At 47.5% G+C, this 14617-nt stretch overlaps 1 protein-coding gene across 1 annotated transcript in view; it reads right to left on the reverse strand.

Moving 5' to 3' along the window:
• LOC140692112 (uncharacterized) overlaps window positions 1–14617 on the reverse strand; it is a 56675-nt gene that overhangs the window by 17999 nt on the left and 24059 nt on the right. The window contains exons 14-18 of the mRNA XM_072956904.1: window positions 13143–13268; window positions 9467–9510; window positions 8427–8513; window positions 5613–5763; window positions 4748–4855 (exon numbers count right to left, since the gene is read on the reverse strand). The gene's annotated coding sequence lies outside the window, so the exon portion shown is untranslated. The remainder of the gene's footprint in view (window positions 1–4747; window positions 4856–5612; window positions 5764–8426; window positions 8514–9466; window positions 9511–13142; window positions 13269–14617) is intronic.

Raw genomic sequence — 14617 nt, forward strand, 5'->3', positions numbered from 1 at the left:
GAAGCAGTGTTCTGGAACAGAGCAGGGGTGAGGGCTAGTGCAGCTGTTTCCTCTGAGTCCACCTACAAAGCATGGACCTAATGCGGCAGGGGAGCTACCTGCCAACTACCTTGCACAAGTGTGGTCCTGGGACCAGGCATCTGGTGGGGGGTGCAGACCACCCATTTACAGATGCTGGGACACAGACCAGGGGCACGACTAGACGGCCTCTGGAACCAGCAAGTGGAGTTTTCACAGCAGGTTATGGGCAGGAGTGTGACAACCACAGGAAAAAAAGGAGCTCCTGCTCAATAGCCAGGGCAGATTCAGGCCACCAGAACACCAGCCACACCACCAACAAAGGGGATAACAGGCAAAAGGCGTGGAAGGAAGACATGGCAACCACCCATAGTTAAAAATAACCTTATGACAAAATTATTAAGAGTGTATATTCTTGCAGAAAGGCCAAGATAGTGGAGTAGAAGGATGCTTGTATCTTATCCTCTCCAATAAATTCACCAAGACTGACATTCACAGACACACCCATCCACTCAGGACATCTGCTGAACTTTGATAAAACATTGCCATCTTCAAAAGACAAAATGTGCCACCAATCTGGTAGGAGAAAAGGAAAAAAGAAGGAAGAAAATGCAAAATGGCTTGGGGTTGGTCCTTTGAAGAGGGAGCAGCAAAGGAGGGATAGTGCTGGTTGACTGGGTCTCCCTCTTTCCAACGGAGAGGTCAGCAGGATGGACAGGGAACCTCTGAGGCCCAGATGTGTACAGAACCACCCTTGACTGACAGAATTAAGTTAAATGGGCACAAAGTGTGACAACAACCCCCAAACCTAGAAGTGAATCAGGGATGGGAAGGGACAGGCTGCTGGATCCAGGCAGACTCTGGATGACTGTACATAGGTAACCCTGGGGGACTGCAGTGTGCTGTGGACATCTGCTTGGATTGTATACAGGTCAGAACAGCCTGGGCCTCCCATAAAATAAGAAAAAAAATAAAGCAAAGCAATATTGCTGGCTTGCCTGAGGGAAGGGGTGTTTCGTCCTTTGTTTCTGCTGACTTATGGCAACATAACTGGTGATTTCTCAGAATAAGAGAGATGAGGCTCAGCCACAGCCATCATACCCACCCAGGCAGACATGGGGTTGAAACCTGAATATGTACCTGGCAGTTCTGCAACCTCATAGGTGGGACTGAGACTTGTTTACATCCCCACACATATAGGAAGTTTCTGTCCTGGTGCCTCTACAAACTCACACCTCTAAGACAAATGAACAAGGAGCAAAGTTCTGGCAAAGAGCAGGGACTAGGGCTGGTGTGGCCATTTGCCTCAAGCCCACCCACAGAGTGTGGAACAGATGTGGAGTGGGGAGTTGCACTGAATATGGGAGCAACCAACCCAACTATTGTGGAGGACTGCTGCACCTGGACACGGCATTGGGAAGGGGCACAACCTGCCCACCTACCATGCAGGAGTGCAGCACCAAGATGCAGCACTGGGAGGAGATGTGACATGTCTACCTACAGGCACTGGGAGCAGCACAGACCAAGGGTGTGACCAGAGGGTCTCTGGAAACAACGAGCTGAGTTCATGAAGCAAGGCAAGGGCAGGAGCTGTGACAACCACAAAACAAAGAGGAGTCCCCATTCAATAGCCAGGGTAGGCTCTGGTTAACAGGTTAATGGCCACATCATTAACAAAAGGGATAACAGACAAAAGGCACAGAAGTAAGACTTGGTAACCACACATATTTAAGAAGGACCTCTTGATAAAATTACTAAGGGCACACAGTCTCCACGGGAACATACTCTTTTCTTTTTCTGTTCCATTTTCTTTTACTTTTTAAATGTTACTTCTTAAATAATTTTTATATTTCTATTTTTAATCCCTTTTAAAATTTTCTTTTAAAATACTTTTATTATTATCTTTCAATTTGTCTAATTTCATTTTTATCCTTGTTTTTTTCTTCTGTTGTGATTATACTCTGTTGTCAAATATTTTTTCTTCCTTTAATATTTTAAAAATTCATCCCAACTCAATTGTTATCTTGTTTCAATATGTTCTTCTGTTATTGATTATACTGCTTTTAAAACTAATTTCTTTGTGCTTAGTTTTATTTCTGCATCCATTTTATATAAATAAGTAAACTCTTAAAAGACCACAGTAGATAATTGATACTCCATAAGCCATAGTGCCAGAGAGATATAAGCAAGATAAAAAAGCAGAGCAACCTGTCTCAATTAAGAGAACAAGATAAACCCCCTGAAAGTACAATCAATGAAATAGACATTGATAGTCTACTAGATGATTTCAAAAAAGGAGTGATCAAAGTACTGAAGAAACTAAAAGAGATTGTGTATAGAGACAGAGAATATGTCAAATAACGAAATTGAAACTCTAAAGAGGAGCCAGTGAAAATTGGAAAACTCATTTGCTGAGATGAGAGTTGAGGTAAAGGATGTAAAATGTAGGCTGGATAATTGAGAGGAATGAATATGTGACTTAGAAGACAGGACAACAAAACAGCTGAGAGACAACAAATAAAAACCAATGAAAGCAATATAAGGGACCTATGGAATAACATAAAGCATGCCAACCTACTCATAATGGGGGTCTCAGAAGGAGAAGAAAGAACAAAGGAGATTGAAAAGATATTTGAAGGAATCATGACTGAAAATTTCCCAAACCTAAAGAAGGAATCAGATATCCAAGTACAGGAAACACAGAGCGTCCCAAACAAGGAGGACCCAAACAGACCCACACCAAGACATATTACAATCAGGATGACCAGGGTTGAGAATGGGAAATGATTCTAAAGGCAGCAAGAGAAAAACAAAGAATGAGATACAAGGGAACCCCCATAAGACTTTCAGCTGATTTCTCTACAAAAACAGTAAAGGCCAGAAGGGAGAAGCAAGGTATATTCAAAGTCCTGAATGAAAAAATGATGCAGCCTAGGATACTTTATCCAGCAAGGGTATCCTTTAGAATAGAAGGAGAGATAAAGAACTTCACAGACAAGCAAAAACTAAAAGAAGTTAGCAACACTAAACCTATGCTAAAGGAAATATTGAAAGACCTACTCTAAATAGAAAAGAAGCAGGATGCTACAAAAAGGAGAAAACCATAATTGGAAAGGTGATTGCTACAATGAATTACAACAGAATAAACATGAAATCATAAAAGAGGGCATCTAAATCATTAAGGGTGGGAGAGGCGAGCAAGAAAATATACAGGTTTCTCTCTCTCTCTCTTTCTCTCTGTCTCTCTCTCTTTTTTGTTCTTGGTAGGATGGGTTTGAGCTTATATTACTATCTGTTTAAAACAAACAGATATAGTAATGGGTTAATATATGTACAAAGTAGGTTAACCACAAGCCAAAAAGTTACAATAGAGTCACAAAACTAAAAAGACACCAAGATAATAAAAAGGAAAATTATCAAACCACAAAAAGAAAAAGTAAGGAACAAAGAGGAAATACAAAATGAACTGCAAAACAAAGTTCAAAGTGTAATAAACACATTTCTATCAATAATTAATATAAATGTCAGTGGACTAAATGCTTTAATCAAAGGACATAGAGTGCAGAGTGGATAATAAAGCAAGTATCTACAATACGCTGTATAGAAGAGACCCACGTTAGGGAGAAGGACACACATAGATTGAAAGTGAGAGGATTGAAAAAGATATTCCACACAAATGGAAATGACCAGAAAGCAGGAATATCAACAGTGATTTCAAATAAAATAGACTTTAAAACAAAGATTATAAAGAAAGATTAAGAAGGACATTTTATAATGATTACAGGAGTCATAGATGAAGATATTTCACTCATTAACATATATGAACACAACATAGGAGCACCTAAATACATAACAGATAACAAGAAAATACTAACAGATAAAAAGGGAAAATTTGATCGGAACACAATCACAGTAGAAGACTTTAACAATCCATTAACATCACTGGACAGATATTCCATACATAAAATTAATAAGACAACATAGAAATTAAATGATACAATAGAACAATTTGTCTTGGGTAATATTTTCAGAACATTATATTTCCCTAAAATAGAACATACATTCTTCTCAAGTGCACATACCACATTTTCTAGGATAGATAATATACTTTGTCACAAAAGAAGTATTAACAATTTGAAGAAGATAGAAAATATTTGAAGCAACTTTTTCTGACCACAATACCATGAAACTAGAAATGAACTACAGAAAAATAAAGGAGAAATAAATGACAGTATGGAGGTTAAACAACATACTACTTTAAAAAAAAATGGGTGGATGATGAAATCAAAGAAGAAATAAAAAACACATTCAGACAAATGATGATGAAAACACAACCATACAGAACCTATGGGATCCAGAAAAGGCAGTGTTTAGAGGGAAGTTTATAACGAGAGAATCAGGTCTACCTCAAAAACGAGGAACAACTGCAATAAACAATCAAACTTACCACCTAAAAGAATTAGAAAAAGAAGAGCAAAAATAACAAAAGTAAGCAGAAGGAAGGAAATAATAAAGATCAGGGAGGAAATAAATAAAATAGAGATATAAGAAACATTTGAAAAAAATCAAGCCAAGAGATGGTTTCTTGAAAGAGTAAACACAATTGACAAAATTATGTTCTATGCTGGAAATTGACACAACAATGCAAACTGACTATAACTCAATAAAATAAAAATTAAAAAAATAAATATATTAACAAAAGAAAAAAGAAAAGTTAGTTTCTACTCACCAGACTGGAGGAGGGGACTGCAACCCATGCGGGGTCACACCCCATGGGAAAGCCTGGGGTCAGGATCGGAGGAGCAGGGTGCTGTGGACATGATCTGTCACAGGGTTTCTGCAGGAGGGGAGTGTGAGGCATGTGAGCAGGCTGAGGACTGGCCATTTGAGTAAGTTCATGGGCTCTGTGGTGGAGGGGCTCCCCCAAGTTTCTGGACTTGACTCTGGGTGAGTTGGGCAGGTGGACAGTGGCTCAGTGTGAGTCCAAGTCCAGTGGAGGAGGTAGTGAGTTAGATCTAGAAGGACTCCTTCTGGGGTGGGAGGGCCCACAAGGGAGGCAGGAGGCCAAGTCCAGGTGACTGAGAACAGGGTGTGTCCTGCACAGGGCTGCAGGGCAGATGAAAGCATCCAGTCTACAGAAGGTGGAAACACGGTCCATACAAGGGCTCAGCTCAGATGTCACCTCCTCAGAGGAGCCTTCTCTGCCTGCACAGTCTACAGGGACAGCCTCCTCCAAGCACATCTCCCCAGCAGACACCTGCTCCATTTCCTGCATAGCATTCAGGACACGGGCCCCTGCTCCGTACCCAGCCATGGTTCCGCTGCCCTGAGGAAAAGCCCTCACAGGAGCCATAAAGCCCTACACGACCTGGGCCCCACCTCTCTGTCTCCTCTGGCACCACTGTCTCCACCTGGCCCTCTTCTCCTCCACTCCTGCACTCCTGACTTCCCCCAGCCTTATGTGCTCTCCAGAGCACAGGTCCCTCCTAACATGCTGTGTGTGCTCACTGTGTCTAATCCACTGCATGCCTCCCACCCAGGTCAGTAACCAGCACACAGTAGGGCTCAGTAAGTAGAGTATGAATGACTCTTACCATGACTGCTGGGAAGGCTTTTGTCTGTGGCCTACAGTGATCACACACCCGTCACACAATCTCTGAGGTCCTACTGTGTTGGGTGGGTTCCAGATACCGGGCACAGCAGGTAGTGAAGCAGTCAGGTCTCCATCCTCATGCAGCAGACAGCCTGGTGGGGGACACAGAGAAAATTAAGTAAAATATATACAATGTCCGGAGGTGATATGTTCCATGGAGAAAAATAAGGTCAGGGAGGACATTTGAGCAGATTCCTGGAGGTGTTTAAGAAGCAGGGGGAGAGAGAGCCTGGCTGAAAGAGCAGCCATCCCAAAGGCCCTAAGGGCAAAGTGGGATGTATGTGGAGGGTCTTAGTTATCCGTGTGAGTTCTTAGTCCTGCCTTGAGTATGTATGTTGCTTTCATTTGTAAACCTTGATTTCACCTTTATAGCAAATTAACCTGCAACATCAGTCTGCATAATTTAGTCAACTCTGTTTCAGGTGTTGTGGGCACAATGGCAGGCTAGTTACTTGGGTTGGTAAAGAATTACCAGCGTCTGAGAAGGGTTTAGGAAAGTTCAATAGGGACACTGCTATAGGCAACATCAGGCCACACAGGCAAGAGGTGCCTACACGAGAGCCAATGTTGAGTGTGTGGGGTCTGTTATTGGGGGGGTGCTGTGCACACAAGGAGGAGGGGGCTGCATGATCAATTCATGCACAGGTACCTTGTTGGTTGTGAGATCTGTCAGGGGCTTCTCTGAACAAAAGGCTTTACCAATTTAATAAAGGAAGGATGTGAGTTCTCTCTTCCTGGGGCAATGAGGTTTCATAGGGTAAACACACAGCAAGAGAAGATGTTTTATAGCTTGTGGAAATGCAGGTGTGCAAAGGGTCCTGCAGTGGGGAGTGGGAGGTAAGGGGCCACTGGGCTCTAGGCACACAGAGAGCCCATGGGTGAGGGTGTATGACTCTGAAGAGTGCTTGCTGGCTTCACACCAGGGACTTTATGTGGAAAGAGGAGAATCTAGGTTATCGGCACGTGTCTACTCAGTGACCTCCCTAAGCCTAACTCTGTCAGGCACCAGGTGGCTATGAAATGAACATGAAGGTCCCCACCCTGAGGACCCCAATGAATGAACATCTTGATATCCTCAAGCCCCTTCCCCTGCACCACCGCCCCACCACATCTGGGTCTCAGGCTTTGACCCTGACATCAGTGGCATCTTCGTTCCCTACATCCAGCTCCTCTGGACATCTCTGTGATGAGCTGTTCCATGTTAGCAAGCCCCAAACTGAGCTCTGCCTTTACCCCATGTTTGCTTCCTTCCTGTGAAGCCCCTCGTGAAGGAGCCACCACTAGCAGGATCCTACAGCTCTGAGGCTCTGCCTTCCCCACCCCTCCGATGTCTCCCAGCCCATGATCCCCTATGGAGGTCCCTATTATCCTCTCCCTCCCACTTCATTCTTGGGATGCACACCAAATCCCTCTTCACAATCTCCCACAAGACAGGTCCAGGTCCACTTGGGGACACTGAGGTGACACAGGCAGATGTTGCTGGGAATGAAGAGCAGGATACTTTAGCAGAGGAGAGGAAAGGGCTCTAAATCCACCAGAACACACGCTAAAGTGGTGGCAAGACACCCATAAAGGGTGAGGCAGGCATCACACTGCAGCCCCGCCCTCTGCTCCCCCAGGGTGCCCTGTGTTTCCTGCTTTGGCCTAGGGGACTCCCCCCTCACTCTCTGTTAGAGGGGTGCCCATCCATTCATTCACACCCTCATTAACCATGTACATGGGTCCTGCTCAATGCCAGGCCTCAGCTAGATGACAGCTCATCCTTGGGGACACAGCTCAGATCTTACCTCCTCCATGAAGCAGTTCTGGATTCCCACCCCCCCTGAAGCTCCTCTGGCCTCAATTGAGACCACTAGGGCTGTGACCACACTCTGATTACATCCCAAGTCTGTGATCTCTGTGAAAGCCCTGGGCCCAATGTAGAAAGAGACTCAGAAAAATGGGGCCAAAACGGGCTAAGAAAAATGTTACTAGTTCTCTATTACAGAGAAGGGCACTGAGCAGAGAGAGGGCAGTGTCCAACCAAAGCCACAGAGGAGGGTCTCAGTGAGCCCTCCCATGGCCCTGTTACTAGTTCTCTGTTACAGATGAGGACACTGAGCCACAGAGAGGGAGCAGAGCCCTGCTATAGCCTTGGCCCCACGACCTGTGTCCTTTATGACTAGCTCCATGCTGCCAGCAGGGGTGTGGGCCTGGAATGGACGTTGAAAGCAGCCTGACCCCCAGGCCCCCTTCATACACAAAGTCAGTCTCAGGAACACCCCTCAAGACCTACCCTATACCACTGGGATTGGGACCTGATTGCTGTTCCTGGAAGCTGTCTGGGCCTCCCTGTGAATTGCCCCAGGAGGTGCTTGGGACAGCCACAGGGCCCCTGAGGCTTCCTGTCCCCAGCTGAGCAGCTCTGGTCCCCTTGACTGTCCCTGGCCCAGGCCTGATTACACAACGTTTTGGCCGGGTAGCCAGCTGTGGAGATGAGGAAATGGGGGCAACATGCAGATACACGCAGAGGTTCAGGTATTCACTCAACAATCACTGATTCAGGCTTTGCAGTGTGGCTGGCCTGGGCCCAGACCTGGGTGTCCAGTAGTGAATACAGTCAACCCCTTGAGCCTTCTGGGAAAGCAGTCCTCAGAGAAACGGGCCCTCAGTGCAACCACCCTGCTCCCCATGAACAATCACACTGAGATGAGGCTGCGGCCATGGGTCCCAGTGGAGGATGAAGGGAGGAGGAAAACCCAGAATGGGCACTTACCATGAGCCTGGACACTGGAACCAGATGACCTGGGCTCTGTAATCTGGGGTGGTCACCTCAGCTGTTCTCTCTGCGCCTCAGTTACTTCTGCAGAAATGGGTGATAATGCCTGTCCCTGCCCCACAGATTTTCATGAGGAGTCAGTAAGCTTCTCTAAGGTGTGTAGGACAGTGCCTGGCTATGGGTCAGGATCCTGCTCACCTCACAAGAGTCTGTCCCACTTTAAAGATGATAAAGTCAAATCTAAGGGGGTTATGAGACCAGCCTGGGCTAGCCCCCTTCTCATGGTCTGCTGTCCATGTCTCCTGCTTTTACATCATACCTCTGCCCCCATATCCACCCAGCAAAGTAGGTGCTGAGAATCTGAGCAAATCAGAGTATGAATGGAGGCACACCCTCTCCCCATCTTGGGCACCTGGTGTGGTGGGCAGGTTGGGGATATCGGGCTCCTCCAGACTGTCCAGGAGGCCCAGCATGTCGGTCACCTCATTTCCACTCAACACGGAGTAGGTGTGTGGCCAAGGGCCAGAGGGCCCTGGAGTAACCCAGGGTGGGTGGATGCTAGGTAGGTGTGGGAGGCACAGAGTGGCCCCTGGAAGACAGTGTCCAGGCAGCCAAGGTGCAATGAATGAGGGTCCCCAAAAGGGGCAGAGGACAGAGTCCAGCCTGGACACCACCCCCTGCTGGACCCTGATCTGGGGTGAGAATTGGGACAAGCCAGTGCCCCTCTGGGACTCTACATCCAGCAAAGAGGTGAGGAAAAGTTAAGGAGACCGTGCTCCCTGTGTGAGGGCGCTGCTTCCAGGATCCTGGAGGTTCCATAGACCCTTGTGAAGTGGCTGCTGTTTGCAGCCCCATGTGGGCAGAAGAACTGAGGCAGGGAGGACAGAGTGACTCAGGACAGAGCTAGGATTCATCCAGGAGTGTGTGCTGAGCCTCTTGCTAAGAGCAGCCTCTGGGCATCATGGACTCAGGAAGTGTCTTGTCGTCCCTCTTAAGGCTCCTGGCATGTTAGGCAGGAAAGGTCCCAGTGCCCATACCTGGGCCTCTCTGGGTGATTCTGACATGCGGGATCATGATGGTCCTGAGAAAGGAGAGAGAATGTGGGCTGGGCGTCAGGTCTGCATCAGACCCTAATGATGCCCCTAATGTTGTGTGACTTGGAAATTCCCTGACCTCTCTGTGCCTGGCTTTCCAGCCCTGACTCAGAGGACTGCTGTGATTGGCACACAGTAGGACCTCAATCAGAGGAAAAAGCCAGCCCTTCCCCAGGAACCTCTCCTCTTACATTCCCAAAGCTAAGCCCATGTTCCACACATCACCAGAGCTGAAACTTGACAAACAGGGCAAGTGAAATCCAGCAACTCCTCCCTCCTGCCTGAGGCCCTTCCCTCCTCAGTGACAGTGGCTCTGAGCAGGTCTCTGCATCCCAGAAGTCTGAACTGAGCCTTGTGACCTGGAGGAGTCCCTGTTCCACACAAACTCCAGGTCCTTCCAACAAGACACAAGATCACCTGGTCAGTGTCTTAGCTACAAGGTCCTCCCTTTGCAAATTGCCCCATCACACCCGGGCTAGATGATGTGAGTTCCAGAGCACATGACCATCCAAATGATGACTTCAGGGAAACATCCCTGCCCACACTGCACTCTTCAGAGCCCCCCTCTAAACTAAGGGGTAGTGACCCACGGTTGTGCACACTTTTATCAGAACACAGCCCTCACCCACCCACCATTGGAAACACGTGAGAAGCAGAGATTCCCAAGTGCCTGGACCCCTGTCATCCAGAAAGCAGAGGGTAGGATAACAGACAGAAGGGGAGAAAGTACTTTCAGACTATATATCTGATAAGGGGTTAACACCCAAAACATATAAAAAACTCTTACAATTCAACAGCAAAAAACAAGCAATCTGATTTAAAAAGTGGGCAGAGGAACTGAATAGACATTTTCCCAAAGAAGGCACACAGATGTCTATCAGGTACATGAAAAGGTGCTCAACATCACTCACCATCAGGGAAATGCAAATCAAAACCACAATGAGATACCCCCTCTCACCTGTCAGGGTGGGTGTCATCAAAATACAAGAGATAACAAGTGATGGTGGTGGTGTGAAGTAAAGGGAAACTTGTGCAATGTTGGTGGGAATGTAAATTGGTGCTATCACTCGGGAAAAGAGTAAGAAGGCTCCCCCAAAATTTAAAATTAGAACTTCCATATGATCCAGCAAGTCCACTGCAGGAAATATATCCAAAGGAAATGAAATCACTATGTCAATGAGACAACTGCACCCTCATGTTCACTGTATCATTATTCACAATAACCAAGATATGTAAACAACCTAAGTGTCCATCAGCAGATGAATGGGTACAGAAAACGTGATGCATATATATGTATATAAAATGGAATCTTATTCAGACATTAAAAAAGTGAAATACTGCCATTTGTGACAACTTGGGTGGACCTTCAGGGTATTATGCTAAGTGAAATAAATAAGACAGAAAGACAAATACCTATGATCTCATTTATATGTGGAATCTACAAAATAAACCGAAACACATAGGAACAGAGATCAGGTTGGTGGTTGCCAGAGGTGAGTCAGGGGGTGATTGAAATTCGGGAAGATAATCAAAATGTACAAACTTCCAGTTAGAAGATAAACAAGTCCTGGGGACATAATGTACTGCAAGGTGACTGTAGTTAACAGCACTGCGTTGTGCATTTGTTAGTTAAGAGAGTACCTCTTAAAATTTCTCATCACAAGGAAAATAGTGTGTCACTATGGGTGATGACAGACGTCAAGTAAAGTTAATGAACTGATCATTTCACAATATGCACATGTAAGAAGTCATTATGCTGCACACCTAAAGCCAACAAAGTTATGTGAAAATTGTATCTCAGGAATACTTATGTCAGGAAGCGGGGGTGCGAGCCTGGACTACCTACTGCAGGAGCTGCCTTTGCCCTCCAACAGCAGAGGGTGGTAGTTGTGACAGAGACTGTAGGTCCCTCAAAGCCTAGAATGTTTACTGTCTGGACCTTCACAGGGAACGAGTGCAGACCCTGCCCTGGAAGACAGTGGTCATGGCAGCAACAAAGGCCTGCCTGTATGCAGGCTCAGCCCAGACAGCTCCTGTGCTCTGCTGTCACCGCATTTACTTCCCTCCACACCCTCAGAGGGAGAGGCTTCAAAGTTCTCATTTTACACGTGAGAAAACTGAGGCTGATTTGCTCTGAATTATTGACAAAGTGGTGGGGGAAGCTTTGAATTCCAGTGTTCTGATTTCAAAGCCACATCTCAGTCCTGATTTTTAGAAGTTGGAGGTCCAGGCACTGGGGACCCTCCACCTTCCTCACTTGTAGTCGTACTCCAGGGCTGCCACTCCCAAGGCGTCTGGGTGAACACATTTAATCCGCTTACTCTGCACCAGCTGAGCCCTTGGCTGCCAGTCTGTGGTCACAGCCTGAAACCAGCTGAGGTTTTACAAGTGAACCATCACCCCCTGCCAGCCCACCTGCCCTGCCATGTGGAGAAGACCCCTCCTAGCCTGGACATTCTAAACCCTTAGCTCGCACATTTGCACAACTGCATCAAAAGGACCCTACTCCCTGTGTGGAGATATCGACAAGGGGAAGGGAGGGGAGTTTGGGGTGGCCGCTTACTGTGAAGGTGACACATGACAGGGACATGTTCATGTCCATAATGGCACTCAATTTGAAGCTTAGAACATGGTCACAGCGAGGGGTAAAAGCTGAGAGGCTACAAGGCTGCCTAGAAAGGGGCTTGACTATTGAATTGTAAATGTGTAATTTAATTTAAAAATTAGCCCCCTGGGTGATAAGAATTTGCCCCTAAGGCCAGAATTGGCCACCTGACCCCTGGGAACCCCTCAATTCCAGGATGTAATCATCTGAGCATGGAGGGGGCTTAAATTGGAGTGCTGTCCTCTCAGTCATGGTGCACCTGCCCACGTGTGCACCCATGATCTGCAGTGCTCACACATCAAGGAGGTCCAGGTAATAAGGAAGGGATGACAGACTGTGAGGTCACACGTGTGCCCCTGCAGGGGTGAATGTTGTATAGAGAAGAGCCCCCCACTCTCACCTCCAGGAGGGGTGATGGAGGGAACAGGACTCCTGAGCCCCGAGGCTTAGCAAGCATCCTGGCTGAGGGTGGGGAGGCTGTCCACTCCGAAGTCATAGGTCAGATGGTAGATTGGGGTCCCACCCCCACATCTCACCAGTGAGAACGTCTAGTCTGTTTTCTCTGTAAACTGGAACCCAGTCACCCTCACCCTCAGAACTGGGGGCAGCCTGTGTAAATTACTACACAAAGCCCTGGGCTGTTTCAGGTGCCCGGGGGTGTCCAGCCCCCCCTAGGCCTGGCAGGTGGGAGAGGAGAGTTGTGGGTTAGCAGGTGTGACAGCAGAGCTGAGACTTGGCTGAGTGCATGCACTCTAATATCCAGGAACTGGGAGCTACCAGTAGCAAATCTGTTCACTGAGGCCATGTGTACTCTCCCTTGTCATTTACAATCCCCTGTTTGAACAGAGGCCTCTGGAGTCTATTTGCCATTGTTGCCACATTGTTACCTCACTGTTGCAGTTCCAGGGTCTCCATTTAGCCAGCTTGAAGGAATAGTCAAACTTTTTCTTAAAACCAGTGACAGAAAACCAAAGTGGCTTTAAGAAGCAAACAGGGCAGGAGAGAATGACTTACCTAACTGAGACGTCCACAGGGAGATAGCTTCAGGCAGGTCTGTACCTGGTGCTCAGTGACATCAACAAAAGTCATCCTTCCCCACCTCTGGGCTCTGCCACTGGTGTCATCTTCACATGGCTCTGCCTTTATAAAGCAAGATAGTCACCAACTGCCACAGGCTGACATCACCACCCCTCAACTCCCAACTGAAATAGAACTTCTCTGCTCCCAGGATTCCAGCAACTAGGCCTGACCTCCGTGGAGCCTGATTGGGCTGGTGCCCAGCCTTGAGCCAATCACAGTGGCCAGGGAGGATGGAAAATGCTGATCGGCCAGATCAAGGCCATGTGACCATCCTCTTCAGGAAACCTGTGAGCTGTTCACCTGTTTCCAGCTTGGGAGAGTGTGATGTCTCCCAGAGGATTCTGCTTCTAGCACAACCTGCTGGTGGCACAATGAGCTGGAATGAGCCTGTCTGCTTGGTGACAAGTGACAGGTCACTTAGTGGTTCCTTGCTCCGGGGAGGGAGGCATGTCCACACAGTATTGGGGCTTCAGAGCCAGAATGTAGTAGAAAAGCCTCCTGGTCTCCCAAAAGGTGGGAAAGTGAGCAGTGACACTGGAAAGGCACTCCTCTCTGTGGCCCTTGGCTTTCTCCTTGTTACAGTGGAGAGTGCAGTGCTGCCCCTGACAGCCCACTTCCCTGCTTGGAGGCCTTTGCAACAGGTGGAGAGTGCTTGGAAAAGCCCATTTATTCTGAGGAACTGTTATTGCTCCTGGTGGGATTATTATTTTCATGTCACTTGTGAGGTGGGCCCTGAGGGTTCCCTGATCTGGGGGCACAGACACCCACAGAAACTTGGCCCAGTATTGCTGTTCATTCAACAATGTCTTACCAAGCACCTACTGTGTGCCAGATTCCCAGGGTAGAGCAGTGATGTTGACAGCACAGGTCCCTGCCTCACCTCATCTCTGCATCCCAGGTGGGGTCACCAGAGTGGGAGTTCAGGAAGCAGAGGATGTGGCCGAAGCCTTGTGGGAACCCCTGGGTTTTTCTCTGTGCTGAGGACCCAAGCAGCACACCGATTGTGGGACTCAGTACCCGCAGGACCCAGCATTGATGGGTAAAGGAGAGGGGCATTTCTACAAGCCCATCCTCACTAACCCCAGGCTCTGGAGGGCAGCTCCAGTCTGCTCAAACCCAGGGGGCATCTTCCTCCATCCTGATCACCCTCTGGTATTACTCCCCGCTCAGATGCAATTTTCCCTGTGGTAGCTACACTCAGAATATGTGTTTGTTTCTCTCCCATGTGGTTAAGTGGACTTCAGATGCATGATAGCGATGGAGTGGCTAAGCCTCTGGGCAGATTGCTGGGTGACCCGTGGAACTTGCTGCACATGGTGAGCTCCCTTCTGTCAACCAATGGGCCAGGCCCCACCACTGTTCTGTCTGTTCTACCTCACTTAATCTGCACAGACACTCTGTGCGGGACA

This window comes from Vicugna pacos, unplaced genomic scaffold (assembly GCF_048564905.1).
Source record: "Vicugna pacos unplaced genomic scaffold, VicPac4 SAC-SAT, whole genome shotgun sequence".
NCBI classification, from domain to species: Eukaryota; Metazoa; Chordata; class Mammalia; order Artiodactyla; family Camelidae; genus Vicugna; species Vicugna pacos.